The 22,803-nt window shown below is 35.6% G+C and overlaps 1 protein-coding gene across 2 annotated transcripts in view; it reads right to left on the minus strand.

Moving 5' to 3' along the window:
• The window catches only part of LOC101891526 (uncharacterized), a 217,739-nt gene that overhangs the window by 158,116 nt on the left and 36,820 nt on the right, over positions 1-22,803 (minus strand). For both annotated transcript variants that reach the window (XM_059126368.1, XM_059126369.1), the window contains one exon: positions 5,620-5,649. The gene's annotated coding sequence lies outside the window, so the exon portion shown is untranslated. The remainder of the gene's footprint in view (positions 1-5,619; positions 5,650-22,803) is intronic.

Raw genomic sequence — 22,803 nt, forward strand, 5'->3', positions numbered from 1 at the left:
CATCTGTTTCGGTTTGTCCATGCAAACACAAGAACTAATGTCCTTTTTGGTGATTTCATTTTTGGTTACCTTGAATTTAGATTAAGTTTGAATGTGAGTGTGTGTGAGTGTGTGTATGGCTGAAAATAAGTTTCCACTTAAGCATTAAAAGAGAGAGAACTTTGCATATGAAGAAAGAGAGATAGTAAGTGCCTTGACCTAATTTTGTGGTCAATAATGAATATTTATTGGCAGTTAATGAATTAAATTAGGTTTTCGATATAACATGTTTGCAAACTATGCCATGGAATTAAGATATTCTTAGAAAGATGTTAATATAAGGTCGGTTGTAAGAAATTTTTGATGAATAAAGAATAAAGTGGAGGGCTTTTCTTCAGGGTGAAATAGTTACTGTGAATATTCCAGAAGTTTCGAGATACGCTGTTCTCATACGATAAAGTTCGGTAGATTTTAATTTAATCCTTTACACAGAACCCTCAAAGACTGAAATCAGTCTGATAATCCTGCCAAAGACATATTCCCAAATATCTTGTACTTGTATTTCACATCGACATTCACACATCTCTTTCCAGTTCGAGGCACTATTGTTACAGATGTCATCAGCTATTTATCAACGTTCTCATGTAAAGCACACATCCAGACAATCACCTAAATATCCCTTTTATTTTCCAAAGTCATTGAAGTGAACGTTTATTTTTTTTCCGGTGGTTCCTTTTTTCCTTTATTTCAATATTCATATCAAATGATGCCGTTTATTGTATCGCTTTACGTCTAAAGACAAAACAGTGAAATACTCAATGTCTCTGTTTCTTTGGAAGTCATTGAAATCTCGATGAAAGAAAGCCACGTTTTACATTCACAATCAGCGGCAAGAGAACAAGGAAGATGATGATACCGACCTATCGTCCTTGTCATTCATGCCGAATTGCGATTGTGTGCGTTCAATTGTATGCACGTAATTTTGAATTTGAGGTAGGGAATGCAGGCGAATGACAATTTAGAGGGATTTTTTCTTTCTTGAAACCAGAAGATCTTCTAAAGGTCTCTAATGGGTCTACTATAGCCAGGATAATTGTTACAGATTGTTCTAAGGGTCTTCTAAAGTCAAAGGTCTCTAATGGATCTACCATAGCCAGGATGATTCTTACAGATTGTTTTAAGGCCAGAAGACCTTTTAGAAGTCAACTTTAAAATGAAAACCAGTGACATAGCTTCTACTGGTAGTCTAAAGTCTGAAGGCTTTTGCAGTTCTTTCCATCCAGAAGAGACGTTAGGCAAATTAATTTATAGTCGGAAGGTATTGAACAGATTTCCTTTTTTTGCCTTCCAAGGCCAGACGACCTTTTGAGCGTGTTCTGCCAACCGAAGAGCACTCTACAGGACTTCTACAACCGGATGACCTTCCACAGATCTTTTACAACCAGAAGAACTTTCAGAGTTTTTCTATGGCTAGAAGACTTATTGTCGGTCATCTAAAGCCATAAGACATTCCACAGGTTTTCTACCGCCAGACGAACTTTCACAGGTCTTCTTCGGTCAGACGACCTTCTACAGGACTTCTACGTCTAAAAGACCTTTCAAAGGTTGTCCGATGACTTTCCACAGTTTTTTTACAGGCAGAAATGCTTCCGAAGGTCTTGCAAATCCCGAAAAGCTTTCACAGGTGGAAAAAATACCTTTTACGACCTTTCCGTATCTAGAAGACCTGTTACAGCTCCTCTATATCTAGAAGACTTGTTATAGATCTTGTATGACCGGAAGACCCGTCACAGCTCTTCTATGGGTGGAAGATCAGTGACAAATCTTCCATGACTAGAAGACCAGCCACAGCTCTTGCATAGCTAGAAGACCAGCCACAACTCTCCCATGGCTAGAAGACCAGCCACAGCGTTTATTGGCCAAAATACATGTCCCAGCTCTTCTATGGGTGGAAGATCAGCCACAACTCTTCCATGGCTAGAAGACCAGTCATAGCTCTTGCATGGCTAGAAGACCAGCCACAGCTTTTTAATGGCCGGAAGGCCTGTTATAGCTCTTTTATGGCCAGAAGGTCTGTTACAGCTCTTTTCTGGCTAGAAGACCTGTTACAGATCTTCTATGGAAAATCAATTACAGCTCTTCTGTGGCGAGAAGAGCTGTTACGGCTCTTCTATGGCAAAATGACCCTTTACTGCTCTTCTATGGCCAGAAGAACTATTAGATATCTTCTATGGCTATAGGACCTGTTACAGCTCTTCTATGTCTAGAAGACCTGTTATAGCTCTTCTACAGCTAGAAGACCTGTTACAGCTCTTCTATGGCTAGAAGACCTGCTACGGCTCTTCTATGGCTAGAAGAACTGTTACAGCTCTTCTATGGCTAGAAGACCTGTTACAGCTCTTCTATGGCTAGAAGACCTCTTACGGCTCTTCTATGGCTAGAAGAACTGTTACAGCCCTTTTATGGGTAGAAGACCTGTTACAGCTCTTCTATGGCTAGAAGACCTCTTACGGCTCTTCTATGGCTAGAAGACCTGTTACAGCCCTTTTATGGCTAGAAGACCTGTTACAACTCTACTTTGACTAGACGTCTTTTTAGTCCTTTTCTATAGCCAGAAGGCCTGTTACAGCTCTTCTATGACTAGAAGTCCTCTTAGAGCTCTTCTATACCACGTATAGCTCTTCTACGGCTAGAATACGTGAAACTTTTTCGACGTGTCTTCCCTACAGTATGTGGGCGTTCCACGTATTCCCTGCTGTGTGCCATATTTGAATAGCGGATTTTCTTTCACTGATGTATCTATGTGTGTGTATGTAGTTGTTAATATTCAGTGAACAGCAATGGCGTGATTTGATTTAGCAGCAGCCGCATCCTTCAACAGCAGTTCTACAACATAAATCCTTTTCGTATTGCGTTTTCCTTTTTGTTCGTCATCTTCGCCGTTGTTTTCCCTCTCCTGTGTTTTTGCTGCTTTTGGTTGGCTTGACTTGGCTTTGTGGTGGTGCTGGCGTTGTGTCATTGTCAATACCACCATGGCAATGTTGAATGATTCACGTATTTATATCACTATTTGTTTTTAGTTTTGTGTGTAAGTTGGTGTGGTGTGTGTGTGTGTGTGTGTGTGACTAAGACAATAAGTCTATGACAATGTCAATGTTTCCTACTCAATGAATATTCGCCTTGCAATTCAAATGATTTATTATTTTGCTGTTGCTGTTGTTATTCACAGAGAAATTGTTTATAACTGTCCCTTTGTGTGGAAATGTGAAAAGTTAGATGTGTACGTGTGTATGTGTGTGTGTGAGTGTGGGATCCTTTTATTGTAATTATTTCTTGAAGTGTGTCCCTGTGTGGTTGTATTCGTGTGCGATATTCTGCCAATGTTGGCGATAATGTCATTGTCAGCACCCTGTTTTACATGGATTTACACTTTGTTGCCAACAATCGAAATTGTCAGTCGAAGACAACTACAACCCGGCCGAACACACAACGTTACGGAAGCCTGAAACAACAAAAGGGAAAAGGTCCAACTACAACAACATAGGCCGCCAATACAATTGAAGATAACAAACATCAAAGTTGCCATGTTTAGTTCTTGTTTTACAGCCAACATCTCGAACAAGAATTTAATTGGATCCACCATGCCAACCGCCAGCCTCCGCCGCTAACGCACAAAAGCCGCCCAGCGGACGACTAACCAACCAAAGTCAAATCATGTTGTGCGGGAATAACTTTTGCCATAAAACAAAACCCAGCAGGCAATTATTTCGCAAAACAAATCGACATAACAATGGCAGCTATTTTTTTCTTTTTATTTGGTTTGAATGACATTTTTGTCGCTGACAATGGTAGCTGTTGTTATTGTTTTGGGTTCTGCGATAACAAAGAAAAAAAAAGAATTTCCAAACCAATAGAAATTATTGCCAAAGGTAAAATTGTTAGTTAACCCGCCACCTCCCAGCCATGGTTACTGAAATGACAAAAGCCTATCAGCAGCAAAAAAATCGATTATATTCTTTGTGTAATCACAATGCCGAAATTAATTGGAAACCAAATTAGGGTGAAATGAAATTATATAAAATTAATTGTAATCGACATGGATTCTTTAAATATCAGGAATATTTTTCAGAGAAATATAAAATCATATAGAAGCTGTAACAGGACTTCTGGCTATAGAAGTTCTCTAACACGTCTTCAGGCCATAGAATAGATGTAATAGGTATTCTGGCCATAGAAGAAGTTTAACAGGGTTTCTGGCCATAGAGGAACTTTAAGAAGAGCTGTAACAGGTCTTCTTTCCATAGAAGTGGAGGATGTACTGGCCAGTGGAGGATGTACTGGCTGTCTTGTGGTAGGTCTTGCGGCTTTAGAAGACCTGTAGTAGGTCTTCTGGCTGTAGAAGAGCTGTGGTAAGTTTCTTTCTTAAAGAAGACCTTTGTACTCCTGATTGTAGATACATTGCCTTAGACCTTCTAGGATGTAGTAGACATGTGATAAATCGTCTGCCTGTAGAAGACCAGTCGTAAAACTTATGTACGTGTAAGAATTAGAGTATATTTTTCTGACCGTAGAATAGCTGTTGTTGATCTTCTGGCTGTAAAAAACCAGTAGTAGTCCTTTTGGTCACAGATGACCTGTTCTTGGTCTTCTGGCTGTAGAAGATATCTGACTGGTATTTTGCTCTTAGATTAGATTACCTGTAAAAGGTCTTGAGATTGTCTTATTTCTGTTGAATATTTGTCTTTTAGCTGTCGAAGAGCTGAAGTAGATCTTCCGGCCATAGAAATCCTGTTGTAAGTCTTGTGACTGAAGAAGACCTTTGGTGAGTTTTCTCTGTGTAGAAAACTTTGCGGTAGGTCTTCTGGCTGTAAAAGATCTGTTGTAGGCCTTCTTGCTGTAGAAGACTTCTGTTTGGTATTTTGCCATTAGATTAGATTACCTGTAAAATGCCCTGAAAATATCTTCTTTGTATTGAATATTTTTATAAAACAACAATGCCAACAATAATATAAACCTTTGATCCTCTCTTCAAAATTACAATATTATTGCTTTTTCTTTTTGTTACAAAGTCGATTTTATTTTAAGAAGTTTCTTTCAACCTTGTCAATTTTTATTTTTTTTTCGTATTGCGTATTTGTGTTATTGTTTCTGATACCCCCGAAAGTGTTTTCAAATTATTTCTGTGTAAATTACTCTTCGTTGTGGGCGGGGAGGGGGAGAATAAAACGAAACAATACATTAAAAGTAATAAATTGTTGCCGACAGTTATTTTCTTTCCTGTTTTCCAAGAAGAGTTTGAAGGAATTTCCTTGTTGTTCTTTGCGTTCCCTTTTTCGATTATTGAATTGAATTGTAGGTGAAGTAGTGTTTTTTTTTTTTTTTTTGTATTCTGTTGTCTCAACTTGTCACAATGTAATGTTGTTTTGAGTTTTTTTTTCCTTCTGCTGGCATAACAGAGAGAAAAGTATATCTGGGAAATATGCATCCAGAGATAGATATTTTTATAGAAGTGACAAAAATGTCAAAGAAATTGACTTGATGCCAGAGCCAGAGGTGTTTTAAAATTTATGGAATGAGAAGGGGTTTGGAGGTTGTTATCCATACATTTTCAATATTATTATGGAAAATTCTTGCACTTACCTCGAATGATATAATATATCTTCTTTATATCTGCAAGAGATTAAAAAATATTTATTTTCAAGTTATAGAATATTATTGTTTTGTTAAAAAATGGAGATTAACAAGAATATAACTAAAGGTACAAGTTAATGACAAAAATATGAGAAATTCAATATTTTAACATAAGAAAGTATCAATAAAGACCACCAGAATATTATCGGGTTTCTTGAGTTTTTCTTTGCTTCTTATGGACTTTGTTGAACAAAATTCTCAAAAATTGTTAGTCTTTATATTTTCACAGAAGTACGACGGACCTTTGGGCCCATTCCAATCGACGAGGCTTGTCCGCAGGCAACATTCTTTGCGTCAATTGAATTTTGTACGGGAACAAATGCAAATCAATGCGAATAATCCGTTGTAAAGTGGACCGAGCCATGCCCAACTGCTGAAAACGGCGTTTTTGGGATGTTCTTGGGGACCTCTCAACACTGGCTCGTACGGCAGCGATATTCTCGGCCGATCGCCTTGGTCGACTTTTACGTGGCCTCTTCGGATTAGAAAGAGCCTTACCAGTCGAAAATTTTTCGTTTAAACGCTTAATGGTGTTCTTAGAAGGCGCACTTCTCACCTTTTTTCACAATTGACTTCTTGTGTTGAATGTAAATTTCAACTATTTCAGGGATCTCGCGTGGCGTGTATTGGTTCATGGTAAAAATCTACTTGGACTGACGCTTCAAACGCGATATGTCATTAAGCGATGTGACATCTCTGTCAAAAGTTATGGCGTTGCCAAATGGCTCCATCGAATATGGACAACCCTGTACAGGATGAGATGGAGAAACTGCAACCAACTTCAGACTGCTGTCATTTCTAAGCCACACGTCCGATAGCTGTTCAAATTATTTTAGTAACAGCTCATTATATTGTTTACAAGCATACCACAGCATTTTGGTGAGAATTTTCCAGAAAAAAAGTTATTCGTGATGAAATTCAAGCGTGTTAGTGTGATTTATTTACATTTGGCTGGAAAACCACAAGTGGCTATCATTAGAGCACTCCAGCATTTAAATGTCAATAAATCTTTTGTGTGTCTTGTGCCTCGGAGCGTATCCCGACGTCAAGAAAGTGGACGGAAGAAAACAGCAGCATCAACAGCAGCGTCACAGTGGCCGAAAAATGGCTCGTTAGCTGAATACATCTCAATATTCCATACGGAAAATATTGAAAAATGGGCTCGGGATAAAGCCATTGAAATTCCAAAAAGTTCAAGAACTTACTTCCCCATTTGGCAAATATTGAAAAATTAGCTCGGGGTGAAGCCATTGAAATTCCAAAAAGTGCAAGAACTTACACCGCAACAGAAAGAAAATAGACTGAAAAGAGTCGCAGTGGCCGAAAAATAGCTCGTGAGCTGAACATATCGCAATATTCCAATCGGCAAATATTGAAAAATGAGATTGGGATAAAGCCATTGAAATTCCAAAAAGTTCAAGAACTTATTTCCCCATTCGGCAATTATTAAAAAATTAGCTCGGGGTGAAGACATTAAAATTCCAAAAAGTGCAAGAACTTACACCGCAACAGAAAAAATAGACTCAAAAGAGCTAAAGAGTAGCTTCACTTGGTCGAAAGTGGTGAACTGCTGAATTTGGTTATCTCCGACGATGTTGAGAAAACATTCGTTGTCCAGCAGTTTGTAAACAAACAAAAACAAAATTGTGTTTACTTGCCAAAGAGGTCAGCTAAAAATGTGCACCTTCGATTGGCCACCAGAACTCAAGCGCTGCCCATGGTGATGGCCGCCATAACAGCCGATTGTCACTCTCCGCTCGTATTAATCGACCGTGGTATCAGAATAAATTCTGAATATTATCACGAAAATATTCTGGAGGGTATATTAAAGCCTTAGCTAGGTCATGTAGTGCGAATGGATGAGGATGCCCCAGCTCATAAGGTATATAAGAGCGAGCCTACTGATGGTTCACGCAGAAGGGGAAGGCCAAGAATAAGATGGAAAGACCAAGTAGAAGACAATATATCGGAACATGGTCTTTCAAATTGGAAAAACTGCGCACAAGACCGACGCGCCTGGAAATCTTTTCTAAACTCGGCTTATGGAACAAATGTTCTGTCTCGAGCCAGCTAAGAAGAAGAAGAAGATATTAAAGCCTTGGACACGCAAACATTTTGGCCGCAGACCTTGGACATTCCAACAGGACTCATCATCATCGCACTCATGAAGCGAATGGTTACAAAATGAGGTTCCTCGCTTCCTTTCCAGAGCACAATGGCCACCAAAATCTCCGGATATCAATCCGTTGGACTATTGTGTCTGGAGTATTTTGGAAAGCAAGGTTGGCACTAAAAAATACCAAAATGTTGATCACCTCAAGCAAGCGTTTCGCCGGGAATGGACCAAAATACCGCAGAGCAACATTTAGGCAGCGTGTGACGGCGATTTCATTGGCCGTTTGAAGGCCATAATTCGTGCCAAAGGTGACCAATTCGAACAAATCTAAACTTATTCTAAAATTTGATGCTATTTCCGACATTTTTGCTTTCATTCAATAAAATTTAAATACAAAAAATGTAAAAATTATGGCTTTGACTTTGTTGTAGTTTTCGTATCTCACCCTGTATATCGATATGAACCACACTCTTGGAATTTTGAATATTTTTTTTTAACATTTTTGACATTTGAAAGTCATTTCGATGTCACACAATTGCGGTTTGGCAATTAACGCACATTTATCATACACTCCAAATCCTTTTGATATATGTATAGAAAATGTGAGAATATATAATTTAAAAATATGTCACATATCCTGGTTAAACTTCTATCTACCATATTTGGGATATATGTACATATGTAGGTGTAGATATTTCAAATTTTAATGTTCGGTAATCTTTAAAATTCCTACACGTGTTTTGCATATTAAAACAAATCGATGGGGAATGAAGTGTGATATCTAAGTGAGTGTGTAATTCATGAGCTCAAAATTACCTCTGGAAGCCACAATAAATTAATAATCAAAATTGACTATGATAAGCCATGGCAAACTCATAAATTCTTAAGTTTTTTTCCTTCGCCTATGTGTGCGGGCTATGTGACATGTTAGGTTGTGGTAAATACGTGTATGTGTGTGGTTTTGCGTGTATTAGGGGGTAATGAGGGGATAATTCAAAGACCCAGAAAGTCGGATTTTTAAAAGAAGATTTTTTCAAGGATCCACAGACCAAGAAATGTGGACTTTTAAAAGATATTTTTTCCAAGGATCCACAGACCAAGAAACGTGGATTTTTAAAGAATATTTTTTCAAGGATCCACAGACCAAGAAACGTGGATTTTTAAAGAATATTTTTTCAAGGATCCACAGACCAAGAAACGTGGATTTTTAAAGAATATTTTTTCAAGGATCCACAGACCAAGAAACGTGGATTTTTAAAGAATATTTTTTCAAGGATCCACAGACCAAGAAACGTGGATTTTTAAAGAATATTTTTTCAAGGATCCACAGACCAAGAAACGTGGATTTTTAAAGAATATTTTTTCAAGGATCCACAGACCAAGAAACGTGGATTTTTAAAGAATATTTTTTCAAGGATCCACAGACCAAGAAACGTGGATTTTTAAAGAATATTTTTTCAAGGATCCACAGACCAAGAAACGTGGATTTTTAAAGAATATTTTTTCAAGGATCCACAGACCAAGAAACGTGGATTTTTAAAGAATATTTTTTCAAGGATCCACAGACCAAGAAACGTGGATTTTTAAAGAATATTTTTTCAAGGATCCACAGACCAAGAAACGTGGATTTTTAAAGAATATTTTTTCAAGGATCCACAGACCAAGAAACGTGGATTTTTAAAGAATATTTTTTCAAGGATCCACAGACCAAGAAACGTGGATTTTTAAAGAATATTTTTTCAAAGATCCACAGACCAAGAAACGTGGATTTTTAAAGAATATTTTTTCAAGGATCCACAGACCAAGAAACGTGGATTTTTAAAGAATATTTTTTCAAGGATCCACAGACCAAGAAACGTGGATTTTTAAAGAATATTTTTTCAAAGATCCACAGACCAAGAAACGTGGATTTTTAAAGAATATTTTTTCAAGGATCCAAGAAACGTGGATTTTTAAAGAATATTTTTTCAAGGATCAACAGAAACGTGGATTTTTTTTAAAAAATATTTTTTTCAAGGATCCAAGAAACGTGGATTTTAAAAAAATATTTTTTTCAAGTATCCAAGAAACGTGGATTTTTTAAAAAATATTTTTTTCAAGGATCCAAGAAACGTGGATTTTTAAAAAATATTTTTTTCAAGGATCCAAGAAATGTGGATTTTTAAAAAATATTTTTTTCAATGATCCAAGAAACGTGGATTTTTAAAAAAAATTTTCTTCAAGGATTCATGAAACGTGGATTTTTAAAAAAATATTTTTTTCAATGATCCAAGAAACGTGGATTTTTAAAAATATTTTTTTCAAGGATCCAAGAAACGTGGATTTTTAAAAAATATTTTTTTCAAGGATCCAAGAAACGTGGATTTTTAAAAAATATTTTTTTCAAGGATCCAAGAAACGTGGATTTTTAAAAAATATTTTTTTCAAGGATCCAAGAAACGTGGATTTTTAAAAAATATTTTTTTCCAGGATCCAAGAAACGTGGATTTTTAAAAAATATTTTTTTCAAGGATCCAAGAAACGTGGATTTTTAAAAAATATTTTTTTCAAGGATCCAAGAAACGTGGATTTTTAAAAAATATTTTTTTCAAGGATCCAAGAAACGTGGATTTTTAAAAAATATTTTTTTCAAGGATCCAAGAAACGTGGATTTTTAAAAAATATTTTTTTCAAGGATCCAAGAAACGTGTATTTTTAAAAAATATTTTTTTCAAAGATCCAAGAAACGTGTATTTTTAAAAAATATTTTTTCGAGGATCCAAAGATCTAGAAACATGGATTTTTAAAGAATATTTTTTCAAGGACCAACAGACTTAGAAACATGGATTTTTAATGAAAATTGTTTTAAGGATACAACAATAAGCGTGATATTTAAAAAATATATATTTTTTCGAGGTGAAAGGATTTGGCCTTGTTTTTTTCTCTTTACTTCCTATCATTTTATAAAATTTTTTTTAAGGACCAATAGTCCAATCATCGAGCATTTTTCAAAAAATATTTATTGAAGGACCAATAATCCAATAATAATTTTAAAAAAATAAGCGTGGTTTTGAAAGAATATTTATGTTTTTCGAGGGTAAAAGGATCTAGCCTTTTTCCTCTCTCTACTTCATTATACCCCAATATTATTTATAGATCTTGAACGGAATCTCATTGGTGTAGGACAAAAATGTGTTTAGTACTTCTTCGTTTCTAGCACGCTTCTACACACCCATAGAATATGGTCCCTGCAGGAGACTATCCTTCGTCCTTTGCGTGCACACCCACCACACCAACACAAAAAATCGCACATCAACAACATTTTGTTGCCGAGGGATTTAATGTTTATTTATCATAAATTATATGTTTCTTTTCCGTTTTTTTTCTACTTCTTCTTCTTGCGTCTTCGCCTTATGCTCTTATTCCCATTGTTATTTATGCATATCCTTTTCTTCCTGTGTGACACACTAATACATCCACCAATCATCACAACAATATTTATGAACTCTCGTTCACAAGCGCCCGGCATTTACGTTGTGTACATTATGGGTTTACCTTGGCATTTACCTAAGACATGTCAAAGATGTATGGCATAGCAGCGCGCGATACTCTGTTCTGCTCCTTTGCCCGGCAAAACTCTTAAAGTCTGGCCAGTAAAACGCACTTAATTTAATGGCAGCTTTTACTTTTTGTGACGTGTTGAGTTGGCCGGGGCCAATCTTTTGTATTTCGACACGTAAAAGTTGGCGCCGACACGTAAAAGCTATTTAAATTTTTACGTTTCGAGGAGGTCGAGATGGGTGTCTGTGTGTGTGTGTGTGGGAGGATATTTTTTGTTGACAAAAACAAAATTAATGGCTAATAAACAGAGGCACTCAAACACACACACACATACACATTTGTGTGCATAGTTAGGACAATTGTAGGAGATGGTCAGAAGGAAGATTGGCATTGTAATACCGAGTCGAGAATGTCATTGCGTGAATAATTGAAGGAGATAAAATAAACAATAAGGACAAATCTGGAAAAATGGTATTCGATGGGCAGAAGGTCTTTTAAAGAGGGACGACCTTCGGCTTTCCAAGGAGCGAACATCTTTTGGAGGTCTTCTAAATATTTTTAGATATAAATCTTTAGGTACAAAGATAGCATTTTAGAGGACGTACTTTTTGTAATGGTATAGAGACAAATTTCCAAAAAATGCACTATGAACATTTTCTGAAAAAAGTATAAATTCCTACGAAGTATATCTTAAAATGCGCCAAGGAGCTTTGGATATCCTAAAAAATCTACTATTGGACCTTGGTAAGAATTTCAGAAAAAATTCACATTTAGTCTTTAAAATTCGTTAAAAATCCAGGATGGGTCGTGGAAAATCAATCTAAGAGTTTAGGACTAAGGCGGGGTGGGGAGAAATTTTCTTAAAAATTCACAAATTGGCCTTGCCAAAATATATTAAAACAGGAGGATTAGATCTCCAAAAATCCAGGAATAGTCATTGAAAACAATCTATTTCAGACCTTGAAACTCACGATTTGAAAAAAATATTCTAAATATTTTCATGCTTTTGGTATGGTGGATTTTTTTGTGTTGTTGGGTCTTTGAGGATTTTTTTTAATCTACGATTAGGTCTTCGAAAACATATTAAATAAAACCGGGTCTATAAACAATCTATGTTGGTCACATAAAGTATCTTCTTAAATATCCAAAGTTTTCAATGCGTGCTCTTTCCTTTAAAAAAAATATTTTTGAACGATTCACGATAGGTCTCTGAAAAATCGACTTCTTAAATCGACTATTTAAAACATTTTTTTAAATTTTATTTGGGTCCTTCAATGATTATGTTTAAATTCAATACTTGGCCCTTAAATAAATCTTTTTGAAAAAAATTTCCTCAACACCTACATTTAGTCCATGGAAACCAGATGCGTTCAGACTCAGGATGTGTTATTGAAAAAATGTCAGAAAAATTACAACATTTAGTCTATGAAAAAATTCTTTCGAATTCTCGATGTGTCGGCGAAAAAAATAAGGGCCATTTTGGTCCTAAAAAATTAACTTAATTTAATTAACTTTAGTATTTGTAAATATTTTTTTTTTAAAATCCATATTTGGTCCTCGAAAATCCACGATTTCTTATAAAAAAAATATTTTCAGAAATTAAAAAAAAACCTTCTACAAAGGCCACGCTGGTTCCCTGAGAACATCTTCTTGAAAATCCCCGTTAGATCCTTGCAAGTTTTTAAAAATAATAACTTTCTTAAAAATCCAAAAATTGGTTCCGGAAAAAAATAAATTTTTAAAAATTTCCATTTGATCCTTTTTAAAATTTTCTTAAAAAATTGTTAATATAAGCCTTCGATAAATCCCTTCTCGTTCTCTAAACAAATCTTCTTAAAAATTCCTTATTCTATCAGTGGTTCTTTAAATAATCTTAACCTTATTTTAAATTCTTAAAAAAAATTTCTGAAAAATCCACGTTCCGGGATCATTTCATTTTGGATGCTTGAGAATTCTTCTTCAAAAATCTTTTGAATATCTACATAAAAATTCACGTTCCGCAAGAAAAAGCCTTTAAAATCCAATTTTGATCTTTGGAAAAATCTTCTTATAAATCGAAAAATATCGAAAATCTAATTCTTCTTTAAAATCAACCTATGGGCCTGCAAAAATCTTTAAAATCATCGTTTCATCATAGAAAAGGATACGTTGGGAACGTGAATAAAAAAATAATTTCAAAATTCCAAGTTCTGTCTTTGAAGAAAACATTATGAAAATGTCACAAAAAGTCTTTGCAAACTATTGTTGAATATTTACATTTGTTCCTTAAAAATACGTCTTTTTAAGAATCGATTAGGATCTAGATCCATGGATCTTTAAATCTTCCACAAAATCCTCCTAAAACAACACTTTTGGTTCTGGAAAAAATCTTCATAAAATCGTCGGTTGATTTTTGGCAACATTTTTTTTAAATTCCATAAAAATCAAAGGAATATCTTCCTAAAAGTACATAAAAACCAAGGACCTAGTACTTGTCAAAATACTCTTAAAAATCCCAAGATTGGTCAAGGAAAAAATCTGAAAAGTCTTTCTTTTTATCCTTAGGAAAATCTTATAAAGAATCCACGAACCTCCGAGGACTAAATCAGTATAAAAATCTTTTTAAGAATCCCAGATTAATCCTTAGAAATCTTCCGAAAATCCAAGAATTAATTCCTTGTAAAAACTTCGTTGAAATACACGTTTCGTCCTAAATTTTTTTTTCTAAATCCACGTTTGGTCCTAAAAAGCCAAAATAATCCCGCTTGATACTTGAAAAAAAAAAAAATCCAAATATATTATTTTTTGTAAAATAATAATTTGATCCTTGAGAAAAGTCCTTTGATCCTTCTTAGAAGGATAAGTTTGACCCTTGAATAAAAATAAATCCACTTTTTGTCCTTGAAGAAAATCTTATGAAAATGCCACAGTAGGTCCTTGGAGTATATTTCGGAAAATGTAAAAATGACGTCTCGTGAAAGTTGTCAAGATATGTTAAGGATATTTTAGAAATAAAAAATCATGTGCAGGTCTTCTATGGTTGCTTATTTCTTTCTTTGAGCGTTTTGTTTTCCAAACCTTGAATCCTTTGTGGGGGAGGTGCCGGAAGAATGGTCCGATCTCTACCATCTTTATAACAGACCTTGTGCTGGTTTAAATATTGAGATGCATAAAGTCTGAATAGAATCGGATGTTAATTTCGCGTTTTATGAGCTTCCAGGATATTCAAAATTTTGACCCTTTGTGGGAGGTACAAAAAGGAGTGGACCGATATATCCCATTTTCACAACAGTTCTTGTGTTAGGAGGAATAATAGGATATGTGAAATATGAAGAGATGCTTATTTCGGTTTTTATTATCATTTTGGTTATTCAAAACTTTGACCCTTTGTGGGCGGGGTACCAGAAGGAATTGTCCGATCTCTACCATCCTTATAATAGATTTTGTGTTGATAGAAATATTAAGATGTGTCAAGTTTGAATGGAATCGGATGTTAATTTAGATTTTTATGAGCTTCATGGATATTGGAAATGTTGACCCTTTGTGGGAGGTACAAGAAGGAGTGGCCCGATATATCACATCTTCACACCAGGCCTTGGGTTCATAAAAATTTATTTATGTGTGTAATTTGAAGACAATCGGATGATGTTGATCCTTTGTGGGGGAGGTACTTGCTGGGGTGAAAAAATATTGTCCATTTTAGCAGCTGACCTAGCACTGGCAAAAATATTGGGATGCACAAAGTGTGCACAAAATCGATTGATCCTTTCTCTTTCTGTGCAGTATTTTTTTTTTTAATATTTCTATCTTTTGTGGGAGAGGTACAAGAGGGGTGGACTGATATTACCCATCTCCGAGCTCGATCTAAGTTTGATAATAATATTACGATGTACCAAGTTTGGATTAAATCGGATACTCCCTTCGAAAGTTATCGTGCGGACCAGCCAGCAGACAGATATACAGTCAGACGACGGACGGACATTTCTATATCGGCTCCAAATGTCCTGAAATGGATTTAGTCCAAAGAGACGTAGGGTCTAAAACCAATATTTCGATGATGCATGTTTTGGCCGTTTCAAATAACAAAAAAAAAAATTTAACAAATCATTTGAAGGACCAATGGTCGATTTTTCAAAATATTTTTTCAAGGTCCAAATTTTTCCATCATTGATTTTGAAAGAAAAAATTTTCAGGGTCATTTGCTATATATTTTAAATTGCAATCGTTGATTTCTGAAAAATAATTGAGGACCTATTCCAAATTTTAGAAGACAATTTCTATATAATCAGGTTTTTTCAATTACAAATCGTGATATTTCGAAATATAATTTTGAATTTTTTTTTTCAGGGAACTTTCCAGAAAAAATTCCAAAGAATATTTGTGTTAACCGTTTATTTGAGTTTAAGTTTAATTCTTGCCAATTTAATATTTTTAAGGCCTATTTTTCATGGAGAATTTGTAAGAAGATCTATACCCATAAATTCGACTGTAGAAACTTTGTGATTAGCTTTTCTTAAAGTCCCTTCTTTGGTATGTATACTATTATTTAAATAATGTGAGAGGTACAACGTTTCATTGCTCCTTCTTTTTTTGTTTATGCAAAAAAGTTGCCATCATTTATCTTCTGCTTTAAACCACTGAAAAGTCTATGAAAATAAGAAAAACTTCATGTCAACTTACAGACAAAACAAGTTTTTCTTTTAACAACTTAACATATTTCAAATTCTTTTGGTTCTTTGGCATAGTGAGAAAACTGACATAGGAAGATAAACCGCAAAGAACGGCAAAGCAAACTTGACAAAGACAATCTGTTAAGATGGCGGAAGGGTTAGCATGTACGAAATTTGAATACCCTTCTATGTGGATTTACATATTTAAGAGATGGAAGAGCTTCCGAAGATATTTAATGGTAGAAGGTTTTCCATAGATAGAAGAAATAGGTATTCTATGGATGGATTTTATTAAGGACTTCCATAGACAGAAACCTTCTAAAGATCACTTATGGAAGGATGATTTTAAAAATTTGTCTGTAGATAAGGGACCTTTAGGAGGCTTTCACAGAGTTAAGTTTTTTCCAAGAAACGTGACTTTCATTTTTTATGCTTCGATGTTCAATGCCTTGAATAGTCATTAACATAATAAAGCCTAAAATCTTCGTCTTCTTAAAATATTTTAAATCTTCGCTTTCTTAATAAAATTCCGTGGAGATAAAATCGCATACTGTAAACTGCTACATCGACGCAAAATTATCCATAGGATGTGGATTTCCCCCCAAAAAATATGTGTGACAAATATGTGTAAAAATGTTTTTACATATTTTTGCCTTAAACGTATGTATGTATGTATGCTGTGGCCATTAAACCAGTTTTCTTACAAGCATTTTGTGGTACACATTTAATGCACCACGGCTTAGACAGCAACCGGCTACGCCAACTCACGTGCTGGCAAAAAAAGGTTAAAACAAAAAATCGCAAGAACGACAAGTATTTGTTCAGCTTTGTAGAGCGGTTTTCACGCTGAGTTTTTCTTCGCTTTTTTTGCAAAGACAAAAAATGTCAAGTTCTTGTTAAACAAAATTCATGGCTATTTGCTTTGCACTGAAAAGGGGTTGTGTGTGTAAAAATGTTTAATCAATCGATTTCTTTTTGGGTTTTTAAAAGAGATACTGAAAAGAATATTAGGGAATTTAATGACAGGCTTAAAAAGGGATTTCGTCTACAGAGAGAAGATCTGTTGTCTTTTAATTATACCCTCAGCCTTATGGCTAGAGAGGGAATATATATTTTAATACGGCCAAAACATGCCTCATCGAAATAATGGGTTTAGACCGTATGTCTCTTTGGACCAAATCCGTTTCAGGATGTTCGGAGTCGATTTAGCGAAGTCTGTCCGTCCGTCTGTCTGCCGGCCGGTGCGTACGATAACTCTCGAATGGAACATTCGATTTGGTCCAAACATGGTACACCGTAATATGATTATCAAACTCAGATCGAGTTCGAAGATGGACAATATCGATTACCTTCCTCTTGTACCTCCCCCACAAAGGGTGAAAATTTTGAATATCCATGCAGCTCATAAAAAGTGAAATTAACATTCGATTCCATTCAGACCTGATACATCTCAATATTTCCATCAAAACAAGATTTGTTATAAAAATGGTATAGATCGGACCATTTCTTCTGGTACCTGTCCCACATAGGGTTCAAAAAAAAAAAAAAAAAACGCTGAAAGAAAGCGAAATAAGCATCTAACTCTCTTCAAATTTCACACATACAAACATTTTTGCTAACACAAGATCTGTTGTGAAGAAGATATATGTCTGCGAACCACTTCTGGCCCCTCACCCGCAAAGGGTCACAATTTTCAATAATTTCATTTGTCATAACTTTCGAAACAATTGAGCTATACTTTACTTTCTGCTATTCCCAAATATTTCTCTCAATAAGAAGCCTGATGTGAATATGAAATTTATCGGAATTTATGATTCCGCATAAAATTGGACATGAATATCCTTTCTTGTAATTTTGCCCAATATTTCGCTCAATATTTTTTATTTGTATGAGATGAAATATAACAAGTAAAAAAACATTACGTTCGACCGGGCCAAACTTTTAACACCCTCCACCTTAGGTTAAAGGAAACATTAGAAGAAATGTGGCAAGAACCATTAAAGTGCCGAAAATCTGGAGGTACCGTTATATGGGGGCTATACCAAATCGTGGACCTACACATGCAATGTTTTGCCAACGGAGCTAGAACCCATTATCACCTACAAATACCAATTTTAAGACAAATACGTGAAAAAATGTGGCAAAAATCATCAAATTAGAGAATATCAGGAGGTACCGTTATATGGGGGCTACACCAAAACGTGGACCTATACATGCAATGTTCTGCCACACGTACAGGGACCCGTTATGATCTACAAATACCAATTTTCAGACAAATCCGTAAAAAATGTGGCATAAATCATCAAAATACCGAATATCGGGAGGTACCGTTATATGGGGGCTATACCAAAACGTGGACCTGAACATACAATGATTCGCCACACGAACCAGGACCCATTATGACCCACAAATACCAATTTTTAGACAAATCAGTGAAAAAATGTGGCAAAAATCCTCAAAATACTGAATATCGGGAGGTATCTTTATATGGGGGCTACACCAAAACGTGGACCTATACATGCAATGTTCTGCCACACGTACAGGGACCCGTTATGATCTACAAATACCAATTTTCAGACAAATCCGTAAAAAATGTGGCATAAATCATCAAAATACCGAATATCGGGAGGTACCGTTATATGGGGACTATACCAGAACGTGGACCGATATATCTCATTTTCAATACCAACCATCCTAGACACAATACAGATTGCAAATCTGCTAAATTTTGCCGTTCTACGTCAAATGATTTCAACAGACAGACAGACGGACAGACGGACATCGACTTAGATTTTTATGCTGATTATGAATATGGGGTCTACGACGAATATTTAGGCATGTTACAAACGGAATGACAAAGTAGAAAGGAGGGTATACCTTTCCAAAGTGGAGGGTATAAAAATGGAATATTTCGGTACACTCTTACTGGTACATCACGCACATTTTAACATTTTCTAAAAATTATTACATATCTCATATAAAGTGAAGAAGTAAGTCGATGTGGGACATTCCTGTCCCAATATTTATATCATATTTTTGGGTCCGATACGAAATGGACAAAATTGGGCCATTCCTTCGGAACTTGCTCCATAGAGGATCAAATGTTTGAATAATCGTAACACTAGTTAAAATATATTTAAATAATCGAACATAGGCTGAGGGAATATATCTGTCGGCACTACCGACTGATACTTTTTAACTTGTTTTTTTTTTTTTTTTCAAAATCAACAATTGGCGTTTGAACCTTTTTTCTCAAAACAACGTTAATTGTTCCCTATGTATCTTTGAAGAAATATAACTATTGGTCGCCGAATTGATTTTAGGACGGATGGCGGAAACAAATTATTTAAATTTTTATTCAAACCATTGTTTTTGTCTTTATTTTCAACATCTCGGAAATACCGTTTCCTCTAGCAATCTTCATAGTTGCGAAATGCCAGCCTATTATTGTTGTTTAATAGTTTAGGTGAATTTGCACATGGCAAGAAGTTCGCAGCGTAAATCTTATGAAATATTATCAAAAAGTTATTTAATGGAAATTTATGGGAGTTTTAAGACATCAACAACAGCAGCAGCAGCAACAACATTAACAGCAAAACTATCAAAAACATTTGCAGCGTACACAGGCAGGCAGGCAGCTAGCAAGCAAGTCAACCCATCAGCGAATGCAACTTTGGCCTGAATCTCGTTTGCGCCACACAGCAGCGATGCGTATTCACAGTTTTCACACAATCATTATTTGTTGCAAAATGGAGCGTTTTTATTTTGTTTTTCTTGGCTTGGCTTTGTTTTGTCTTATTTTTTTGAAAGCATTGATGATTGCACACAGAGATGACAAAAAGAGGATGAAAACAAAAGCCAGTGAAGTCAGAAAGCGAAGCCAGAAAGCTAAGTTTTGCGAGACATCCATGGAGAATAAATGTAAATATCTACGGATGTGTGTGTTTCAACTTTTTTTTTAATTAGTATGCATCGACGAAGATGCGAATGCATCCGATTATTGGGGTCATTTATTTATTTAGCTCTGAAGTGTTGTTGTTGTTATTGCTTGCCGTTGCTTCTGTGTCAATTAAACAGCCACTGATGCGAGTCTGGCTTTCCAATGGATTTTAAATGTTTGTTTTTTTTTGTTCGTCGCAACATCAGACCCATTTAAATCGGCAATGATATTCGATTTTCCATTTCCAATTTGTGCGCCAAAGTGAAAAATGCCATTTTATTGTGAATTATGATAAATTAGCGCAATAATTGCTAATAGTCGGCGCGTCAGCATTTAAGCGTGTCATCTTTGTTGTTGGCGCTAGTGTAGTGAAGGGAAATGGAATACAAAAAATATTGAAATTACGAGCAGAAAAAAATTATTAAAGTTTTAGGAAGATGGAAAATTTTGGATTCTTAAGAAGTTTTTTTTAGGGAATCAACATTTGTTTAAAAGCTGTTTGTTTGCCTTTGATAATATTTCTTCAAGTAAAAAGAACAAAAAAAAAAAATTAAATAATTAATCATTAATTTTTTAGTAAAAACAAACCAGGTTCTTTTCATGGACATTTCTAGAACAAGCCTTGGACATTAAAAACAAGTAAGCAAAGGCTATAGTCGTGCGGGGCCGACCATGTGATATCCTACAACACTACATTATGTTAGAAGCCCCATTATGTCCAAATCCATTTCGGAAGATTTCGCTTTTGAAATTATGTTACTAAGCACTGCCCAGATATTACCCTTAGCATTTTGACCAGGGACATTTTCCTAATATTTATGCACTCCGTCGTGCTGTTAGTTTTTGTTGTCCATTTTACGGCTAAATATAATCCAATGATCATCCAAAATATAATCCAATGATCATACAAAATTCCAAAATTCCAGAATTCTTCCCTGTGCTTAACTATCTTCTCTGGCGTGTCGATTGGCTTCAATTGTGTGATCAGGATTTTTTTTCTGTTTTTGGTTCATATGAACCCCTAAATATTTTGCGATCATCTCCAAAAGCAAGAGGCCCCTCTGTGTCTCCAAATTTAGGCTCATCTATATGATTTGCTTGTCTACGGTATTTGGTTATATTCGTCAACGAAATCAGCATAAAAAGCCAGAAGTTCGCCTATTGTGTATTTCGAATATCGCCTGAAGCAATGTTTGTGTTTTTTCACACAAAAGTAGTGGTCCATTCTACCCGCTGTCTTAAATTCTAACTTCATGCGAGATTTCGTGTCTTTTGGTTTCAATTTGTGACCTTTATAACGGCTGCGAAATCAGGAACATTTTGAGTTGCTGGTCCATTTCAACCTCAAAATATATTGCGGACATCTTAACATCTAACTCTACCTTTGTGAAAAATTTCGTGAGGATCGAACGATAATTGCAATCTGTATATAATAACCCCAACCTGTGTTGTAAAGTGAAAAAATATTACAAAATATACACTTCAATATTATAACTCAAATTGAAAAAATTTTATACTTTTATGCCAAAGGGGCATTCTAAATTGATAAAATTTGTCAAAATCGCTCCAGATTCTAAATTTCGTGAAGAATAATTGTGTAGTAGGGTATAAAAATTAGGAACCTGCCTTGGATTTTTATTTTTTTCAAAAATTATTTATAACAATTTTTTACAAGCCAAGTGTGGATTTTTATAAATTTATGCAGGGTGATATGTAAAAACTGCAACAAACTTCAGACTGCTGTCATTTCTAAGCCACTCGTCCGACAGCTGCTAAAATTATTCCAGCGAGAGCTAATTATATTGTTTACAAGCGCACAAAAGCATTTTGGTGAGAATTTTCCAGAAAAAAAGGTAATTCGTGATGGAATTCAAGCGTGATAGTGTGATTTCTATATATTTGGCTGGAAAACCATAAGAGCACTCCGGCATTTAAATGTGAATAAATCGTTTGTGTCTCGTACCATCGCTCGTTACTGTGATACTGGTAGCGTAGCCCGACGTCAAGGAAGTGGACGGAAGAAAACAGCGACATCAGCAGAAATGGTTCGGAAAGTAAAAAGGCGACTTGATCGAAATCCGCGTCTCAGTGGACGAAAAATGGCTCGTGAGCTGAACATATCGTAATATTCCATTCGGCAAATATTGAAAAATGAGCTTGGGGTAAATTCAAAAAAGTGCAAGAACTTACACCACAAGAAAATAGACTCAAAAGAGTTGCTACGCTTGGCCGAAAGTGGTGAACTGCCGATGAGAAAACATTCGTTGTCCAGCAGTTTGTAAACAAACATAATGATCGTATCTACTTGCCAAAGAGGTCAGCTGAAAGTGTGCACCTTCGTTTGGCCACCAGAACTCAAGCGCCGGCCATGGTGATAGTGTAAGCTGCTATAACAGCCGACGGTCGCACTCCGCTAGTATTAATCGACCGTGGCATCAGAATAAATGCCGAATATTATCGCGAAAATATTTTGGAGGGCGTATTAAGGCCTTGGGCATGCAAACATTTGGCCGCAGACCTTGGACATTCCAACAAGACTCAGCACCTTCGCACTCAGCACGCACCACCCAAGAATGGTTACAAAATGAGATTCCTCGCTTTATTTACAGCGTACAATTGCCACGAAAATGTCCGGATACCAATCCGTTGGACTATTATGTGTGGAGTATTTTGGAAAGTAAGGTTGGCACTAAAAAATACCAAAGTGACGATCACCTCAAGCAAGCGCTTCGCCGGGAAATGGGCCAAAATTCCGCAGAGCAACATTGGGGCAGCGTGGGACTGTTTCATTGGCAGTTTGAAGGCCATAATTCGTGCCAAAGGTGACCAATTCGAACAAATCTAAACTTATTTTAAATGTTGATGCTATTTGCGACATTTTTTCTTTC

The sequence above is a fragment of the Musca domestica genome, unplaced genomic scaffold (genome assembly GCF_030504385.1).
Source record: "Musca domestica strain aabys unplaced genomic scaffold, Musca_domestica.polishedcontigs.V.1.1 38, whole genome shotgun sequence".
Classification (NCBI taxonomy): domain Eukaryota; kingdom Metazoa; phylum Arthropoda; class Insecta; order Diptera; family Muscidae; genus Musca; species Musca domestica.